The sequence below is a fragment of the Mustela erminea genome, chromosome 6, assembly GCF_009829155.1.
Source record: "Mustela erminea isolate mMusErm1 chromosome 6, mMusErm1.Pri, whole genome shotgun sequence".
NCBI classification, from domain to species: Eukaryota; Metazoa; Chordata; class Mammalia; order Carnivora; family Mustelidae; genus Mustela; species Mustela erminea.
The window spans coordinates 21425599-21447569 of NC_045619.1; the positions used below are offsets into that span (position 1 = coordinate 21425599).

The 21971-nt window shown below is 33.6% G+C and overlaps 1 protein-coding gene and 1 long non-coding RNA gene across 18 annotated transcripts in view; one reads left to right on the plus strand and one right to left on the minus strand.

Moving 5' to 3' along the window:
- Positions 1–21971, plus strand: part of ANKS1B (ankyrin repeat and sterile alpha motif domain containing 1B) — a 1111154-nt gene that overhangs the window by 400589 nt on the left and 688594 nt on the right. The gene's annotated exons all lie outside the window — the stretch shown is intronic.
- Positions 5754–21432, minus strand: LOC116592970. The gene is made up of 3 exons (XR_004286678.1): positions 21422–21432; positions 12127–12129; positions 5754–5828 (listed from the first exon to the last, which is right to left on the minus strand). It is a non-coding gene; the product is annotated as an uncharacterized LOC116592970 (long non-coding RNA).

Below are 21971 nucleotides of genomic sequence, written 5' to 3' on the forward strand. Positions count from 1 at the left end.
GGATCACTACATTAATACCTTTAGGGTAAATACCCAGTAGTTTACAATGTATTTCTTTTCTTTTTTTTTTTTTTTTACAATGTATTTCTAATAGATTTTTTTATGTACATGGGACTTGAGGATAATTCATTTATTTAGTAATGCTTGGTTCAGTTCAATACAAATTGAAGAGTGAAGTGTTACTAGTTTGAATATCAAAGTCATTTTGCCACTCAATCAAATAGCATTGTTACCCATTGCCCCACATAGCTTTGAGCAGATTAGGAAAGGGCACCCCAACCACCAGTTGCCCTCTAGGTCTAATGCCTCATGATCATACACAGTGCCACTGGGTGTTTAAGTTCCTACATTCTTCTTGGATCTTTTTTAATGAAATGGGCATTGGGTTATCCCTCCTGGGTAGAAAGATAAACTTCTTAAGGTAACACCTTGTATTTTATATCAAAATAAAAGAAAATAAAAGGTAGAATGGATGACTGAAGTGCACCAGGCATTTCTCATGTGTGATCTCATATGATACTCACAAGAGTCCTTTGATGTATGTGTTATTATACAAAGTTTAGTGATTAAGAAAATGAGGTGTAGTGGTTGGGTGATTTGCCTAAAGCAAAAGAGCTAGAAAGCAAATGGACCACTCAGATGCAAGAATACCTGCCTTAGATTTAGTTCTGTCATCAAACACCAAACAACCTTCAATCATCCACTTATCCCTTTGCTCCCGAATAGTAAAATTACCTAAACCAGCAACCAAAATCCATCAAAAGTCACAAGGTGCACACCAAGTGGCATTATGAGAGAAAGTCTTGAATAATTCAAAGGGTTAAGGAATCAGAGTTAAGGAATTCAAAGGAATATTTGGTTTCTGTATTTCATTTCTCTTTTTAGGTTGTTTATATCCCTAAGGGAAAATTTCAAGAAATAAAAAAAAGGAAAAGTTCTGGGTTTTTTTTTAGTCTCTTATGAAATAAAGAATTGATAAATGTTGGTTGAACATTGAGTACATTTGCTATACACTATTAGAGCTTAGGTATGTGATATAATGCTTTAACTTGGCAGAGAAAAGAAAAACAAGGAGTCCAGTTGTTTTCTCAGATGTAGCAATAGGGCTAGTCCACAGGTGCATAAAGTGGCCTATTTTTGTCTTTTCAGGAAGAAAGGATCAAATAATTAAGATATCCTTTGCAATTAACAGTATATTAGGAGTACAACAATGGCTCTGTGAATTATAGTAACTTTCCCTCTCACTTCCAGTAAGTTCACTTGATGATAAATGGAGACACATAACCAAAGAGAGAGCTAGATAATTTAGCTAAGGCTCAAAAGAGAGTTACAAGAATATACAAATAATTAGAAAGTATTTTGCAGAGGAAGGGTTAAAATAGCATGCTTTTTTAGCCTAAGGAAAAAAAACAGAGGACTTCTTAAAGAGTATTTTTGAAAACTATAAAAAACTTTATACAATAGAAAGGTTACCAGAATGCACCCATAATGCATCAAAATGAGGAGTTTTCGAAAAATACAGATGCTCAGATTCCACCTGACCCCAGAGCTACTGAATCAGAATTTCACTGGGGATAGGGAGTAGGAGGGGCTAGAACTTTATGGTTTTTAAAAGCTTCCCTGATGTTCCAGACTCACAACAAGAGCTGGGAACAATTACTCTTATTACTTAGTCTCTCATCATAACTAAATATGGGGTGCTTGTAGACTCCTTATATTCCAGGGTCCCTTGTCATGAAATGCTTGATATAGTTCATTGGCAGTGATGATGGAGTATGTTCCTAAAAGGAAGCTCATACCATATTCCAGGAATGGTCATAGATCTTTTACACAGGATATTTTACTTCATTTTCCAAACAACCTTATGGAAAGATAATATAATTTGCATTTTATAAATGAAGAAAAGGAGCTCATAGAGCTTTCATGACTTGCCATACATAATAAAATATAGTAAATAGGATTTGGATCCAGGATTATTGGACTTCAAAACCTCATCCAGAAAATGGATGTGAAAATCTAAGGCACATTGGAATGAAAACTTAACAGATTAATTATTATTGCTATCATAGTTAAGGGAAGATAATTGAACTTATTGATAACTGATGTGATTTACTGATTTCAGTATTTGTTCATGGCAACAACTATATGCTCATTCACATATTACCTACACTTAATCAGATACTACCATGCAGTGGGTGGCACAATTAAAACACAAAATGTCTGGTGGAATAATTTCCTCTTTTTTTTTTCTTTTTCATATCTTCTTGAATTTCATAGTCATTCCCTTTCTTCTTTTCTCTTCTCTACTCTTCTTTTCTCTTCTTTTTCAAACATACCAGCAGCATCTTCAAATTCAATTTCCAAATCTTGGTTTCTATTGAAATTCTGATTTTACTTTTTTTTTTTAAGATTTTATTTATTCATTTATTTAAGAGAGACAGAAAGAATGCACACAAACAGGGGGAAGGGCAGAGGGAGAGGCAGGCTCCCTACTGAGCAGGGAGCCTGATGCTGGACTTGATCCCAGGACCCTGAGATCATGACCTGAGCTGAAGGCAGACCCTTAACAACTGAGCCACCCAGGCATCCCCTGATTTTACTTTTCTTTTTATGTCATTTGATTTTGGTCTTTCTAATGCCACAGGCTCTCCCTGTGCCTATTAGACTAATAATTTAATTTTAGTAAATGTTGTTAGCTTCGGTGCCCCATCATGGTATTCCTTTTTTCTACCAAGAGATTGACATATGCCTTTAGATTGTCAGGAAAAAATGAATTTATGCCCAGAGACTGTGTGTGTGTGTGTGTGTGTGTGTGTGTGTGTTCAATTAGCTAATATATAGTACAGCATTAGTTTTTGATGCAGGGTTCAATGATTCATTAGTACCGTATAACACCCAGTGGTCATCACAGCATATGCCCTCCTTAATACTCATCACCTGCTTATTCCATCCCCCCTATGCTCCTCCCTTGTGTAACTCTCTGTTTACATAGTCCAGAGTCCCTCATGGTTTGTCTCCCTCTCTGACTTCTTTCCACTCAGTTTTCTTTCTCTTCCTCAATGGTTCTCTGCACTATTCCTTATATTCTACATTTGAGTGAAACCATATGGTAATTGTCTTTCTCTGATTGAGTTATTTCACTTAGCACAATCTTCTCCAGTTCCATCTGTGTTGATGCAAATAGTAGGTATTCATTATTTCTGATGGCCGAGTAATATTTCATTGTATATATGAACCATATCTTTTTTATCCATTCATCTGTTGGAGGACATCTCAGCTCCTTCTACAGTTTGGCTATTGTGGACATTGCTGCTATGAACATTGGGGTGCATGTGCCCTTTATACTACATCTGTATCTTTGGGGTACATACCTAGTAGTGCAATTGCTGGGTTGTAAGGTAGCTCTATTTTTAATGTATTGAGGGACCTCCATACTGATTTCCAGAGTGGCTGCATCAGCTTGCATTACCACTAACAGTGAGAAAGTGGAACCCAGAGATTTTTTTTTTTTTTTTGACCTGGCTGCCATATCTACTGCAGTCACCATTAGACAGTTTTTAATTACTCACATACACACACATCTACATAAATATATTGAGGCATAATCACCTATATAATTCTTCTGACTAATTAACTTCATCTTTTGCAATTGTCTTGGTACTGAGCCTACACATTATAACTGCTCTTGGAAATATAGTTCAGTAATGAATTTATCCTATCAGTGCCGTGCTTTTTCTTGTTGGAGTTACTGCTTTTCATGTTCTTTTCTATTAGTGAACTATTATTTAAGACTGTATTATTTAGGTGGGGGAATTTGGCAATGTTTGTTTTTATGTTACCAGTGATAGTATTTAACTCTGTGACTATTAGTCCTATGTTCTTAGTTTTTTATAGTTTCACCCTCTTAATCTTTATAATTCAGCCTCAGGCACATAATATAGATTTCTTAAGGAATCAATTTATAGTATCTGAGCTCTAAGAATAACTTCTTAGTTATTTCACAGAGATTCTTAACTGAATTTTTAAGTATCTTTTTTTTCTATTCTAAAGCCAAACCTGAGTTCAGTTATCATTTATATAACTAAACTGTCCATGAGTAGCTTGGAAATGTCTCTTTGTCCATAAATCTTGAAATTGTAAGTCATTGGAAAAATGTTTGTTATAGACTTATAAACAGAATTAGCTGCTGGTTTTCTACCCCTGATTGAAAATGACTTTTGGAAAGAAAACCAGACATTTTTAGATAATATGATTCTGTGATTCTGTTGCATACATGAGTGAGAATCAGGTCACTTTCCAGAAACAATCAAAACAGTTCAGAGGTTCTAAGTGTTGTGAGAAAAAAATAAATTCTTTCACAAAACCATGTGAGAGTTCTAAAATTATTCTCTTTAATAAATTATGTGATTTTATATAGTGACATTATTTTCTGGTATGAATACACTTATAATTCTTAGTGTCTAAACTTCAGTTCTTCCTTTCATGGAGGAGGAAAGCACATTTTTCTCTTTTTGGGTTTATATAATACATTAGATTCCTCTAATAACCAATTATGCCAGTCTACACTCTGTTTCTATGACTTTGGATTTTTTAGATTCCACATAAAAGTAAGATTATACTGTATTTGTCTTTCTCTGTCCACTTTCACTTAGCATAATACTCTTAAGATTTATCCACTTTGTTAGAAATGGTGGAATTCTCTTTTTTATGGCTAAATAATATTCCATGATATATATTTATTTAAATTAATTTAACAAAGAAGTCATTAGACTGAGGGAGCTCTAATGCCATGGCAACCTTTGTAAGCAAACCAAAATCTAAGCCTGTAAATGCCTTAAGGTTATATCTAAGGGCAACCAGGGACTAATAGACTTTAAGCTTAGCTAATCAAAAATTCCCTTAACTTTTCTTCTGTTTTACTCCATAAAAGCCTCGCCAAGTTTTGCTTAGTGGAGCACTTTTAACAACTTCTGGTTTGGTACTGCTTGGTTAGAATTGATTTTTGCTCAAATAAACTCTTAAAATGTTTAAAATGGGCCAGTTTATCTTTTAACTGTATGTCTTACTATATATCTCACATTTTCTCCAATTTACTGTCCCACTAATTTTGCACAAGGGTTGCCTTTTCTCCAAATCCTCTCTAACCTTGTCTGTCTTTTGATAATAGCCATTCTACCAGATGTGAGGTGCTATCTCATTATGGTTTTGGTTTGTACTTTCATGATGATTGGTGATGTTGAGCACCTTTCATGTATTTGTTGATCATTTGTGCATATTCTTGAAAAAATGTTTATTCAGGTTCTTTGCTAATTTTTAGTTTGGGTATTTGGGTTTTTGTTACTAAGTTTTTTGTGTATTTTGGATATTAACCTTTTATCAGATATATGGTTTGAAAATATTTTCTTCTATTCCATGGGTTGCCTTTTAATTTTGCTGATTGCTCTTTTTATGTATCTTTAATGAGTTTGTAAAGAATTGGTATTGAGTCTTCTTCAAATGTTTGGTAGAAATCACCATGAAAGCCATCTGGAACTGGCCTTACGTTTATGAGATTGGAAATTACTAATTATATTTCTTTACTAGTTATAGATCTACTCACATTTTCTTTTTCTTCTTTAGTCATTTATGGTAGTTTGTATCTTTCTACAAATTTGTCCATTTTATCTGGGTTATCTAATTTGTTGTTATAGAGTTCTTATATTATTCTCATATAATCCTATTTCTTTGAGGTTGATTCTGTTCTTTTCTCTTTCAGTAGTGATTTTAGTAATTTGTCTTGCCTTTTTTATCTTGGTCAGTCTAGCTAAAGTATTATCAATTTTGTTGATCTAAAAGATCCAGCTTTTGGTTTTATTGATTTTCTCTATTGTTTTTCTATTCTCTATTTTCATTTCATCCAGTCTTTATTATCTCATTACATTACTTTTGTTTACTTTGGGTTTCCTTCCCCCCCCCCTTGGTTTCTGTATTCTGAAGATTATATTATTGATTTAAGATCTTTCTCTTTTTTTAGTATAAGTTTACAACTATGAATTTCCCTTCAAGAACTACTTTATCTGCATTTTGGGATGTTGTGGGATTTTTCTCATTTATCTGAAAATATTTTCTAATTTCCCCTGTGCTTTATTCTTTGGCTCACTTATCATTTAAGAATCTGTTTTTTAATGCCACATATTTGTGAGTTTTCCAATCTTCTTCCTTTATTGATTTCTAATTTCATTCTTTCATGGTCCAAGAACATACTTTCTATCATTTCAGTCCTTTCAAATTTATGGAGACCTACTTTATGATCTAGCATAAAGTCTATCCTGAAGAGTGGTCCATGTACATTTGAGAAGAATGTGTATTCTCTTGTTTAGTAGAATGTTCTATAGATGTTGTTAGGTCTAGTTGGTTTATGGTGCTGTTCAAGTCTTTTATTTGCTTGTTGATCTTCTTTGCAATTCTTCTATGCATTATTGAAAGTGGAGTACTGAATTCACCAACTATTATTATTGAACTCTTTATTTCTTCCTTTAATTCCATCAGTGTTTACTTCATGTGTTTTGGGCTTTGTTGTTAGGTGAATATATGTTTCTATATGTTGGTGTCTTCCTGGAAAATTGACCATTTTATCTTTATAAATGTATAAAATGTCCTTTTAGAAAATCTCTAGTAATAATTTCTGTTAGAAAATTTCTTTTGTTCAATATTAGTTAACCCTTGAACAACATGGGTTTGAACTGCATGAGTTCACTTATACATGGATTTTTTTTTTCAATGCAATACTGTAAATGTATTTTCTTTGTGATTTTCTTAATAAGATTTTCTTTTCACTAGCTTGCTTTGTTACACATACAAAGTATGTGTTAATTGACTATGTTATTAGTAAGGATTTTTTTGGTTAAGAGTAGACTATAGTTAAGTTTTGAGGAAGTAAAAAGTTACATGCAGATTTTTGACTGTACAGGCAGTCAGCTTCTCTAACCCCCATATTGTTCAGGGTCAATTATATAGCCACTTCGGCTTTTTTTGCTTACTGTTTGCAAGGTGTATCTTTAACCAGCTTTTTCCTTTAAACCTATTAGTGTCCTTGAATATAAAATATATTTCTTGTAGATAGTATATAATTGGATTATTTTTAAAAAATCTATTCTGGCAATATCTGCCTTTTGTTTTGTGTACTAAATTCATTTACATTTAATATAATTATCAATAAAGTAGGACTTATGTCTGCCATTTTGTTATTTGTTTCCTATATGTCACTTTATTTTTCTTTTCTTCATTTACTGCCTTCCTTTGTGTTAAATAGATATTTTCAGTTTACCATTTTAATTCCCTTGTGTTTCATATACTTTTCTTTTTGGTTATTTTTGGAGGGCTTCCTATGATTAAAATTAACTTCACAATTCTATTGTTACAATTAATTAAATGGGCTTTTTCCAGAGGGACTGCTGAACATGTTAAATCTTGCAAATTCTCTTTGGATCTGAGGATGTTTGTAGTGCTTTGAACTACAAACTAAGGCTGCTGGCCTTAAGATTTATTATGAGATTGCTAGTTTTCTCCCTATAGAACCGGGGAGAGGGAAATAGGAATGGAATAAGTGAAAATGTCACAATGCTCACTCTACAAAAATTCATTTTCTGGAATACATTTCAGATTTATTTGCAACATGCATTGTTGTAAGATTTTTATTTCCAGAGTTCTGGAAAAGTTGATATTGACTATTTTTTTGTGAGCATGTTTATTGGTTTTATGGAGGAGTGGATTTTTGGAGCTCATTACTTCTTACAGAAGTGCTTTTTCACTGGCCTTAAAAAGAGGTGGAGAGTAAGTCATGTTCAAATTCAATGTTACAATAAATTAATAAGCAGACGAACTCAGAAAAGAGTGCTGGCATAGTGTTGGCTGGAATGTGCAAGAAGTAGATGAAATTGGTGAGTTGACGGCAAAGCTGAGAGCTTTGTTTTGAATAAAAAGCATTTAGAAGGTACTTAGTTTTTAGACCATGAATAATGTGAAGATAATGATATTTGAAGATTATCCTAATGGTTGTGCATAGAATGAAATCAAGCTGTCCATAAGGGAAATGAGTTCAGCTCTGGTGGCAATGATCTACATTGTGTGGTATTAAGGTCTGGCTTAACATGGCAGTTATGGACATAGAACTGCAAGGGTGACTCATATGACTTGGTGATGATGGATGGATCTGGGAATAAGGGAGTAGAGGAGCTTCAAAAGATATTTGCAGAGATGCTGGTAGAGTAACAATAATGAGGATGGTCGAAAAGTGGACAAATGGCACATTTTTATTTTGACATCTTATAGATACCATCATTTAACTGTCTCTTAAGCTTCTTGAAGAACCATGATCATAAAGATTAAATGAATATATGTTGGTTATTAAAGCCAGGGTTTTAAGCCATTAAAGCTAAATATCATCAAGGGGCCTCATAAATCACATTAATTTAGAGAAAGAAGGAAAGATTTTTCTGGTTTTGTTTTGTCTTTTAAGTCTAAAGATATTCCAAAATGCTTATTATGTTAACTTACTTTTCTAACACGTAATTCTCTGGGAGAGCAGATGTAAGAATTCTAAGGTTTTATATTAATGGAGTTTAATTATGGTGTATAGAAATGATACTTTCACAGCTTTGAATGTGTATTAATAGTGCATCTTTTATAAATAAGAGAGTCCTGGGTTCAAACACTACTTGTACTTAGAACACAAAGCTTTTTTGTTAGCATGTGGATCATCATTATTTTCCAATGATTTCCTTCCTTTATTTTTCCATAGTCCTTAAGAAGACAAAGCAATAAATTAAAAATGATCACTTTATATAATTGAGAAATACTAATTCCTATGTGGGATCAAAGTCAGCTTTCTGAACTCTTTCCTAACCTATTTCTCATTTAGTTGTTCACTTCTGTATATATTTCTAAAAAGGCTGAACCTAGAGATAGCTGCTCATATTTCCATATTGCTGTTGTATTGTAGTCCTCTTCAGTATTTTAAATAATTGTATTACTCATCAATATTTGTGCTCTTCTAGATTTTTAAAAGCGGTAACTCATAGATTTCTATCATTTACCTTCATTTGGAAGCTAAAATAACAAAAATAAATTATGGTATTACCTTTATTTGGAAGTTAAAATAACATAAATTATAATGCTATTTTACTGGTCTTTGTGAGTAGAGAAGTAAATGATTGAAAAAAGCATTTTCTTATAATTAAAGCTTCTGTTAAAATAGCATGAAGATAGGAACATTTTACAGGCCATTCAAGTTGCCCATGGTATTCTTTTTTTTTTTTTTTTAAGGTTTTATTTATTTATTTGACAGACAGAGATCACAAGTAGGCAGAGAGACAGGCAGAGAGAGAGGCAGAGAGAGAGAGAGAGGAGGAAGCAGGCTCCCTGCCGAGCAGAGAGCCCGATGCGGGACTTGATCCCGGGACCCCGAGATCATGACCTGAGCCGAAGGCAGCAGCTTAACCCACTGAGCCACCCAGGCGCCCCTGCCCACAATATTCTTAAGGCTTAATTTTTCTTAATATTGGTTATTTATGTTATTTATTTATTTATTCTTTAAAAATTGATTGATTCAATCATTTAATATGATTTAAAAAAATTTGAGAACCTACTCTGCAAGAAGTATGCTGTATTAAGTTCCATGAAACATACAAAAAAGCACTATATGGAATCACTTGTTCTCTGGGAAGAATTTAGAAATAGCTAACAGCATAGATACCAAGTATGAACATAGAATCTGAAAATACAGTGTGTCATGAGATACTCAATTATCTATACAAAGTATTACTGTTTTTTTTAGATTCAGAGAAGAAAGAAAGCCATATAGGCAGAAGTAGTCTTGACATGCTTTATGGACTAAGTAGCATTTTATGATTGGTTGTGAAAGAAAAGAAGAATCTTTATGGGTCTAGAAGAGCTCCCTGGTTCTTAGAAGGAATGGCAATAACATAAGCGAAAAGGCAGAAGCAGGAATGTGTCATTCAGAATGAGAGCTACTACATATATCTACATATATGTAGAGCTACTACATATATCAGCCTTTAGGGAACAGAGGGTTAGTGTTGAAAGGTATTTTTAGAGAGGCACTGGAAGCTTTAAAAAAAAATAGAATAATTCTTGGGGCTCCTGGGTGGCACAGTTGGTTAAGTGTCCGACTCCTGGTTTTGACTTGGGGTCATGATATCAGGGTCATGATTGTAGGGTCCTGAGATCAAGTCCCATGTCGGGCTCTGCACTAAGCAGGAGTCTGTTTGAGAGTCTCTCTCTCTTCCTCTGCCCCTCCGACTCACGTTCTCTTGCTCTAAAAGCAATGTATATATATAAAATACATATATATACTTTATATATAAAATATTATATATAAAGTATATATAATATATATAAAGTAATATATAATATATAAACATATATATGTATATACACATACATATACACACATACATACATATATATGATTTATTTGTAATAAAAATAAATTTTTTTAAAAAAGAATAATTCTTATAAAATTCCTATTTTTATTCAACAGATATTTATGGATGATAACTATTGTCTTCTAATAGTACTATGATCTGGGACTATAATACCTACTTTTTAGGAATAATATAAAGCTATAGATCTCAAACTGGATTACTCTATAGAGGTACTATAATGGGTTTGCAATCATACAGGCACCAAGCCTTGTTTATAGATTACATAAATAATAGATTTTAATATCTGTATCCATATGTATTATTATCAAATGCACAGAGTTTTGTTATGATTAATAAAATGGAAATTTATTGCTGCATTTTGTTATGTATTTTTCTCAAACAACAAATCCTAAAAGTATAACTTACCTATTGGATCTGGGCAGAGAATGAGGGTTTCTTTCTTTTTGCTTTACAAATTCAGGTGGGGAGACTTTGATTAGTTTAACTGGGCTTTTATCTACTCCTACTTACTCCTCAGGGGAGTTAATTGATTTGTAAATTTGGGAGCAGAAACTGAGCTTGTGTCACTAATTCTTTTTGTGATCTTCTTGCCTCCTGGGAGGATGTGCAGTTAAGCCTGGTATAGAATCTTCTCAGGCTTGGGAGACCTGATGTTAGTCTATCTAATTTTGGAATACAGTAATGAGAACCCTATATTACCTTGCACCTAAGCCACACTTTCTAGTATCTGCTATGTCACTAACCTAATTGATATTTTAATCCATTTGCATGAGTCTTTTCTTTTATCCACAGGTTGGCTCACTGTGGTCTTTGGTCCAAATTTGACCCACTGTAAGTCAAATCTGGACAAACCCTTTCCATTACTTATTGTGTGTTCTACAACAGAACTCATTAGTTGTAACAGAGATCATAGGGCCTGAAAAGCCTAAAATATTTACTCTTTGGCCCTTTACAGAAAAGATTTGTGATTCCTGGGACTCTTATGTATAATGTGGTCAGGGAATCAGGAAGTCATTTGTTGTACTTCCTAAATTACTAAATGAATCCTATTACCATAGAGGCATTTATAAAAATTCTTACTTTGAAAACATGTATTGTTATTCAAAATGGTAAAAAGGGCTTTGTGTAAAAATGGAATGGAGTCAGGAATGGAGTCAGTCTGAGAGCTCTTCAACTAAAGCCTCCAAGCCTAGTTACAGGAGTTCATCAGGACCCCTCACCATTACCAGACCAACCAACACTGAACATATGGCTGTGCAACATCATCATCAAATCCAACATTTTGTTCTTAGGAATCTGGTGATGTCCTTTGTCCCCCCCCCAATATTTAAGTTAAGTCTCAGTTATTTTTCTAACAGCTTGACATGGTTTGTCTCTTAGCTGTGAACCTTTTATTTACTTAGGCTTGAATATTCAGTTTTTTAGTTCATTTATTCAGTGTTTATCCATTTTTCTAATAATTTGCTTTCTGTCTCTTTCCAAAAAAATATAAAGCTTTGGACTCCTCATATTGTAAAGAAAATCTTTTAAGTAAATAATTTTGGTTTTTTAATTTTTTTTTTTTTCTTTTCTTCTCTTTTTTGACTATAATGCTTCGTGGACAATGTATTCAGTCTTTTAATTACAAGGTTGCTTCATATAATGCACATTTCTCTTTGTTCATCTTGTTTTGGTGAAATACCTTCTCTTTCTGTCGACTTCTTATGTAGATTATCTAGGTCTTTTACTGAGGCTTCAAACTGAGCTCATCCTTATTTAGTTTTGCTTGGCATTTGGTGTGTTTTCAGTTGCATTTGTTGATTTATTAAGGAGATTATTCTTGAGATTTCACCATCTTCAATTTCACCTGGGATATGCAAATTTCTACATAATAACACCAGAAATAAAAATTAAAGTTCATTTATATTTGAAGTGGTATCATCACCTTCCTTAGGTGGTATTTAGACTCACAGAACTTTTTTTTTTCTGAAAATAGCATGTATATATAGTTTTTAAAAAGATCAAGCAAGACAAAAGAGAATATGGTCTCTTTCCTCAGTGTTTGATCACCAAGTTTTAAATCATTCCTTCCAGAATTATTCTGCACAAATAAATGTGTACATACTTTCTTTTTGTACAATATGAACATATATTATATATTGTTTTTCCTTTGTTTTAGCTCAAAATATCAGAAACTACACATTTATCTCATTTTTTTTTGAATGACTAAATAGTAATAATGGCTACATTTATTGAGCATTTAGGCCATACACTAAGGCACTATATTTAGGCATTATATTAAGCACTTTATATTTATTTATTTATTTATTTGACAGAGAGAGAGAGAGAGAGAGAGAGAGAGAGAGAGAGAACACAAGCAGGGGGAGTGGGAGAGGGAGAAGCAGGCTTCCTGAGAAGAGATCCTGATGTGGGGCTCCATCCCAGGACCCTGGGATCATGACCGGAGTGGAAGGCAGACACTTATCACCTGAGCCACCTAGGCTCCCTATTAAGTACTTTATAAAATTCATTTCATTTTATTTCAAATTTATTTCATTAGTTTTATCATCTCATTCAGTCACTAACAACCCTTTTAAGTAGGTACTGTTAGTATTCTAATTTTTCCCAAGACAATTTGGCTGAAAATGACAGAACTGGGATTTTGTTTCCAGACTCTGTAACTATTTTTCCAGTGTTTTTCAAGTATATTTCACCAATCAATTGCATCCATGTAACCAGCGCAGCTTGTAAAACATAGATATCCAGCTCACTGTCAGAGATACTGATTGAGTAAAAATTTGGGGGAGAATAACAAGTCTGAATTATTAACAAATGGTCCATGTGGATTTTATGTAGTCTAAGATCTGTGGACCTCTGCATTATACTACACTGCCTCCTTGTATGAGTGATATTTATTTATTAAACAGTCTCTTAATGATAATCTTAAAAATAATTTCCAGTCCTTTAATATTCTAAAAAATACTTCAGTATACATCCTTACATGTACATTTTTATTTGTAGTTATGGGTTTAATTGTAGGAAAGGTTTCTAGAAGTAGAATTCCTGGGTCAAAGAGAATATGCATTTAAAATTTTGTACACTTTGGGAATTTTATCAAGAACATTTATCAAGGAATTTTTCCTTGCTGGTTCCTTGTTAATCAATAATTTTCCAAGGAGTAAAAATTTTAGAACACAAAAAAAGTTTAGTCAGAAGGTATTTTTTTTAAGCAGTTCCTTTTATTTATTCTTTTTAACCCTTGTACTAGTTTGCTTGGGCTGCCATAAAAAAGTACCAGAAACTACACAGCTTAACAGAAAGCTATTTTCTTGTAGTTCTAGAGGCTAGACATCCAAAAATCAAGGTTATCAGTAGGGTTGGTTCCTTCTTCGTGCTGTGAGAGAGGATCTATCTGGTCCATGCCATTCCCCTTGCTTCTGTTGGTCTGATGGCATTTTTCAGTGTTCCTTGGCTTGCGACAGCATAGCTCCAGTCTTCACATGGTATCTTCCTTGTGTATGTGCCTATCTCTAAATGTCCCTTCTTTATAGGGACACCAGTTACTGGATTAGGGGCTCATCCTAGTAACTTCATCTTAATTTAACTAATTACATCTGCACCACCTTATTTCCAAATATGATCACATTCAGAGTGAGTGGGTGTTAGGACTCTGACCTATGAATTTTGGGGAAATATAACTCAACCAGTAGTATACCCAAAGTGATATTGTTAGGTAGTACCTACACTGGTTTCTCAACACTTTCCTGTTAACATTTCTGCTGTGGTTTCAAATCTTAATTGACACCTCCAACTTTGAAGTGACTGATCAAGAGAAGCTCAACTAAGTATCAAGATCCATGGATATTAATTGGTGATACTTTCTAAAGGGGAACAATATCCTGACAACCATTTACAACTTTAATGATCACTACTCATTAAAACTTTTTTCATTCATCAGAGAGGCTTCTTAAGAGGCAAGCTTCCCTCTATATCACCATCCTCCCCAACACACACATTTCATTATTTAATATAAGGATTAAAAGTAGCAAGTGCACATAATTTTTTAGAAAGGATGAGTGATTATTATGCAATTCATATAAATAGTGTCTTACAGTACCATGATGCTTTAGGAATAATAATGGCAGTTTATCAATCCCATCTGTTCCCAGGCAAAGAAAGAAATATTTTAATAAGGCAAAAATCCAAAAACTGATGCTATCTAAAGATCTGCTTTCTAAAGGTCTCTTGGAACAATCGACAAATTAGCTGGAAAGAGGTTTGATACCAATACACTTAAAAAATGGTACCCATTTTTCCAAACCCTCATTAACACTGTGTATTATCACTAGCGGTTTGATCAAGAATGGTATATCTTGTGCTACTTTAATTTATATATTTAATTATAAATGAGATCAAGCATTATTCATATTTCTGTTTCTTATCAACTATTCCTGTCCTTTGCCCACTTTTTCCCTTAGGCTGATGATCTCTTTCATTTCAATTTGTAATTCTCTTTCAATAATAGATATTAGTTTTATGTCATCTGTGTCAAAGGATTTTCCCGAATCTGTTATTTGTCTCCCCCTTTAAAAAAATATTTTAGTGGCTTGATAAAAAGCTAATATTTGTATGTATTCAAATTCATCAGTCTTATTCGCTATAGTTCTGGTTATATGTCTGGTAATAGTTCCTGTTCGAAGTCCATTCCTATTTTAAGATTATTATTATAAGGGTATTTACTTATTATTTAAATGTTTATCGGAAATTTATTTTGGTATAAGGAATAAAATATTCATCCAGCTTTTTTAAATCTTTCTGAGTGAATACTCAGTATCTGACTGGCAATTATTATATAACCCATTGTTTTCTTACTGATTTGAAATACCACCTTCATAGTATAATACATTTCCATAAGTATTAGAGTTTTGTTTTTTAAAATACTCTCTTCTCTTGCCTTTCAATTATTGCATCAGAACCATTTATAATTTATTTAAATATCTGCTAAAGGCTGATCTCCACCCCCTCCTTTACTTCTCAATTTTCAAATTGATACCTGGCTATTGTCACACATTTATTTTTCTAGATGTACTTTAGGATTACTTGTCAAGATCCAAGATGTAGTAGGAGAGAAACTCGATTGCAATATTACTGCATTAATTTAAAACTAAGTGAAAGTGAAAGAATCAATATCTTTAAAATATTGAATCATATCATAATATAGCAAGGTATATTTTTCCATTGGCATTTAATTTTTATGTCTGTCTTTCAGTCCTTAACAGTTTCTATTGCCTCCCTTTGTGATGCCTTCTGATGGCTTATTGTATCAGTTTTCCCTTACTGGAGGAACCAATTACAACAAACTTAGTGGTCTAAAAAATCACAAATATATTATTTTACAGTTCCGATAGTCCAAAATGTGTCCCACTGGGCTAAATTCAAGGTGTTGGTAAAGCTGCATTTCTTTCTAGAGACTCTAGGGGAGGAATCTATTTTTTGCTTTCTCTAGTTTCTATGAGTTGTGCCTATTCCTTGGCTCATGGCTGCCTTTCACCTTCAAACCCAGCAATGACTAGTCAAATCTCTCACATTGCATCACTCTGAAACTGACTCTTCTGCTCTTTCACTTACAATGACCATAATAATCCAGGATGATCTTCCCATCTCGATTCTTAACTTAATCATATCCACAAAGTCCCTTTTGCCATATAACAGATATTCACAGGTTCTGGGGATTAGAATGTGGACATCTTTGAGAGGCCATTGTAGTGCCTACCACCATCATCAATGTTCCTTTCCTCCAACCCAAAGTCTCTCATTATTATTTTTTTATTATTCTATATTTATAGTGGAGTCTTCCATGTTTGAATGTCATTGTAAGTCTTTAGTGGATAATTTTCTTGATATTGTGAGACACATTGGAGTAATAAGACCACTTCCAAAAGCTTTTACTTAATTTCAGTCATTTGGAATGGTGAGTCATCTCTAATTTTGAGAGTCTTAATCCTACACTCCCTTGTGTTAGTATTACTGCTCCTGTTATTAGAAAAAGGATTCAGGAAACAGTTAAAGTATGCAGGTAGCTTGTCACAGTACTAAGCCAACACTTCTATTTTTCTTCTTATTTACCTAACATCTTTAAACTCACCTAAGTCAAATCACCATCTTCTAGTCTCAAGAGATGCCTTGTGTTGATCAGATTAGGCTTGAAGACTTCCAATGAGAAAGAACCTGCTTCCTGCTAGGCAGCCAATTTCATACTGTGAAGCTCTAGTTGTTAGGAAGCTCATCCTGAGTTGAAATCTATCTCATTGTTACCATCTCTTCATCTACTTACTTTCAGTCTTCTTAACCATAGAAAAATATTCTACTCTTCTACTTTTCAAATACTTATGATAAATGTTTCCCTTTACCTTTCCCTCTTTAATCTTTTTTTCACATAACATAGGTTTGAAACTCAAACTTTTCTTACCCATGTCCATGTGGTCTTTGCACCTTTTCTAATTGTAGCCCTCAGTACCAGGTTGAGGGGACTAGGTATGGTCTCACTGCAGTGTTGGTTAAGCTGCTTCCATTTCCCCCATGCAGTCCATATATGCAATGGAATGTTACTCGGCCATCAGAAAGGATGAACACCCAACTTTTACATCAACATGGATGAGACTGGAGAAGATTATGCTATGTGAAATAAGTCAAGCAGAGAAAGTCAATTATCATATGGTTTCACTTTTTTTGTGGAACATAAGGAATAGTTTTATAAGACATTAGGAGAAGGAAGGGATAAATGAAGGTGGGGGGGTGGGAATCAGAGATGGAGATGAACCATGAGAGACTATAGACTCCAAGAAACAAACTTTAGAGGGGAGAGTGTTGGGGAATGGGTTACCTGGTGATGGGTATTAAGGAGGCACATATTTCATGGAACTTTGGTTGTTATATGCAAACAATGAATCATGGAACACTACTTCAAAAACTAATGATGTACTTTATGGTGACTAACATAACACAATAAGAAAAGAAGAAGAATAGAGCTATGTTAAGAGGCGTGATCACAGTGATGTTCTAGGAATCTAGAAAAGACTCCAAGGTAGCTTTATTTCTGATAAAAAGTCATATCATTGCTACATTTGAGAAATGATTGTGTCCGTACCCTGTGCCCCTGGTTGTTGCCAAGATTTTTCACAAGTCAGATGGCCAAGTATCTTTTGTCCCTTTTGATGAATAAAATCTTGTATCACCTTACAAGGATGGTCAGCATGATACAGTTAGCCTATCTTTTATGTAATTACTAAACTGGATAATTCCCAATTCTAATTAGCACAGAAGAAGGGAGAGCTGTCACATTTGGTAGTCTAAATATCATACTTCTATTGAATCAGCCAATATCACATTATGTTTTTAGTATATTACACTGTCACTCAGACTGTCAGCTGTAACTCCTCATTTTTTTTTCATGGTATTGTTAATCTGTATACCTTCATACTGAAAATTTATAACTGATTTCTGTGCTAAACCATAGGACTTCATATTTAATCATGAATAAACTTCGACTTGTTAGCTTTAGCCTATCACTGGTAATTTTAAACTTTTAGAAGAGCACAGTGTAAACATCACATGAAAGCAGAATATGTAGACATTTTATTACTCCTGTTTGTTTTTCTTTGGGGGTTATATGTCCTATTAATTTATTCAATGCTCTTAATGTATTCATCTTTTTGAGGAAGTATTATTTTGTCCACGCATTGCACAATCAACTATATAGCAGGTAAGCTGACTAAGACTAAGCATCAAAGCCAGATATTCCCTCAGGAGCTGTGAAGTTAGGCATTTAGGGACTTAGGGGCCTGTTCAGGATTCAGGGACAAGACATTTTTAGGACATTATCTCTCCTAAGAAGAGAGCTACCAAAGACCAAGGCAGAGAACACAGTCCTATGTACCTAGGTATGTTGTTGTGGTTGTTGTTAGTATTATTATTAAATATTTAATTAATTTATTTATTTGACAGAGAGATAGAGCCAGAGAACACAAGCAGGGGGAATGGCAGAGGGAGAAGGAGAAACTGGCTCCCTGCTGAGCAGGGAGCATGACTCAGGGTTCAATCCCAGGACCCTAGGATCATAACCTGAGCTGAGAGAAGTAGCTTAACTGACTGAGCCACCCAGGTGTCCAGTATGTTACTATTATTAAAATATCAAGAACAGAAACAAGTCTAGGATCCAATAACCAGGCATTTGAATAAAGGTAGAGGTTAAATATCTAGAGAAAAGCAAAAACTGCTAACCAAATTATAGCCCAATTTTGCTAGACTAGATACAATGAAGCCTTGAAGTTGAGTCACAAATTGTTGGGCCAGTTCGTTTAATCCCTCTGGTCCATTTACCAGGGTTTATCATCAAAGATACATGGCAGTTAACCTGTATATAAAAATCCACATTTCCTACTGTAAGTAAAAGGTATTGCAAAGGTTAGTAAATTGGTTGGGTTATATACTACTTAATAATGTATGGAAATTTTTCTTTCCCATAGTTCTGACATTAAAGATCTTGTCATAGTCCCTTTATATCTGTGATACAGTGTAGGAACAATAGATAAGCTGTCACAAGACCTCAATGAGAGCTCTAAATGCTTAATATTGGACAAGTCACTGAAGAATTCCGAGCCTTAATTTCTGGATGGAGATAATCATAACATTGATGGGCTGTTTGTGCAGGCTAAAAAAGAATCATCTGGGTAAATGAAATATTATTTATTTTGCAGACTATAAAACACTTTACAAGTATAAGTTGCTCTTACAGTGATTTGAATCTGTGATAGTTTTTGAATGACATTTTTTCAGGCTTCATTTGACAAATACTTATTAAGTGCATACTATATGAAAATGATGGTCATGGTCCTTGCTCCTGAGGTTCTTGAATCCTTGTGGAGGATAAAAAGGCCTTAAAATACTAAATAAATATTAACTATTTTATGTGTTTATTTTTAGCATGTATTGATAGAGTCTTATTATGAACATGGCACTTTGCTAGGTGCTAGACAAACATGTCTTTAGAAATTAATTTGATTTATCTTATAAATTAATGGGATTATGTTTAACCTCTGGTTTATTCTTCCAAATCTTATTATTTTAATCAGTTTACTCTCTGGACCATTAATGGATCTAATGAAATCATTCAATATAAAAACTCTGAGATATCAGAAGAGACCTTGTTAAGTGTTTAAAAAGAATCATCATGTACTATGACTAGAGCCTTTTATGAATCTCTCTCCAAGTTATGATGAAAGTAAATGAGTTGATTTTTACATGAATAACTCTTAGTAACCTCATGCTAGTGTTTGAAAGTGAATTAATTGGGAGAAAAGCAGGATTGGAAGCAAAGAGACTAGTTATGAAATTGTTTTAACAGTTCAAGTGAGATAATAGTGGTGACCTGGACTAGGGTGATAGCAGGATTTGAGAGAAATAAAGGTGTTTGAGGTATAATTCAATGATAAAGTAAGGGACTTGGAGACTGGGTAGCATTGAGGAAGAATGAGAAACTTTTTAAAAATAAACACAAGGTTAATCATGAATGCTTTGACAGAGATGAATATGAGGAGAGACTTATCCTACCAGATAGTAAAATTAATTTTAAGGTTTTAGTAAGCAAAACAGCGTGATTCTGGTACTAAAATAGATTGACATATGGAACCAATTAGAAAGTCCAGAAACAGAGTCAATTAAATGTAAGCATATGGTATATACCTGTTGTCACAGGAATTCTGTTTCTTTTTTTTTTTTAATTTAAACTCAATTAATGAATCTATAGTGTATTATTAGTTTCAGAGGTAGAGTTTAGTGATTTTTAAGTTCCATGGAACACCCAGGGTTCATTATATCAAGTGCCCTCCTAATGTCCATCACTCAGTTACCCCAACCCCTCCAGCAGCCCTCAATTTGTTTCCTATAGTTAAGAGTCTCTTGGTTTGTCTCTCTTTCTGATTTTGTATTATTTTATTTTTTCCTCCCTTCCCCTATGATCCTTTGTGTTGTTTCTAAATTCTACTTGTAATTGTCTTTCTCTGATTGACTTATTTTGCTCAGCAAAATTACCCTCTAGTTCCATCCACATCATTGCAAATAGTAAGATTTCATGTTTTTGATGGCTGAGTAATATTCCTGTGTGTGTGTGTGTGTGTATACACACATGCATATATACATGTATATACATACATATATATATATATATACACGTATATACATACATATATATATATATATATACACACAAAAAAGTGTTTATATATTTATATATAAACTTTTTTTAATCCATTCATCTGTTGATGGACATCTAGGCTCTTTCCATATTTTGGTTATTATGGACATTGCTGCCATAAACATTGGGGTGCACGTGCCCCTTTGGATCCTGATGTTTGTGTCCTTTTGGATAAATACCTAGTAGTGCAATTGCTGGATTTTAGGGTAGTTCTGTTTTTGACTTTTGAGGAACCTCCATACTATTTTCCAGAAAAAAGCATATGACAAAATACAGCACAATTTCTTGATTAAAACTCTCTGCAGTTTAGGGATAGAAAGAACATACCTCAATATCATAAAAGCCATATATGAAAAGCCCACAGCAGATATTATTTTCAGTGGGGGAAAACTGAGAGCTTTCCCCTAAGGTCAGGAACACAACAGAATGTCTACTCTCACCACTGTTGTTCAGCATAGTACTGGAAGTCCTAGCCTCAGCAATCAGACAACAAAAAGAGATAAAAGGCATCCATATCAACAAAGAAGAAGTCATATTTTCACTCTTCACAGGTGGACTCCACCCAAAAATTGCTGGAACCCATACAGGAATTCAGCAAGTGGCAGGATATAAAATCAATGCACAGAAATCAGTTGCATTTCTGTATACTAACAATGAGAAAGAAAAAAGAGAAATTAAGGAATTGATCCCATTTATAATTGCATCAAAAGTCATAAGATAACTAGGAATAAACCTAACCAAAGACTTCAAAGGACCTGTACTCTGAAAACTATAGAACACTTGTGAAAGAAATTGAGAAGACACAAAGAAATGGAAAAACATCCCATGCTCATGGATTGGAAAAACAAATATTGTTAAAATGTCTATGCTACCCAAAACAATGTAATCTTCAATGCAATCCCTATCAAAACACCAGGAATTCTATTTCAAAAGAAATAGCTGAACATGCACAAGAATATTCCCATAAAAGCAAAACATTAAAATTTCAGTATGATAGGATTAACTAAATAAATCATGACCATGTGTATATTGAGATTTAACCTTAAATTTTAAAAAGTATAGACACATTGTTGTCATTGAAACTTGTTCACACTGCATTATTAGAAATAAATCTATATCAGATTATAAAGCATCACATATAACACACACATATTTATATACAACTTCAAGTAAGATTTATAGAAAAATCCCTTCACCCCAATTTGGGTGGGAAAATGCAATGTCCTTCTCAAGATTTCTATAGAATCTACAGGGTATCCAGTCTTGGTTCTCATGATCACCTCTTGCTGCAAACT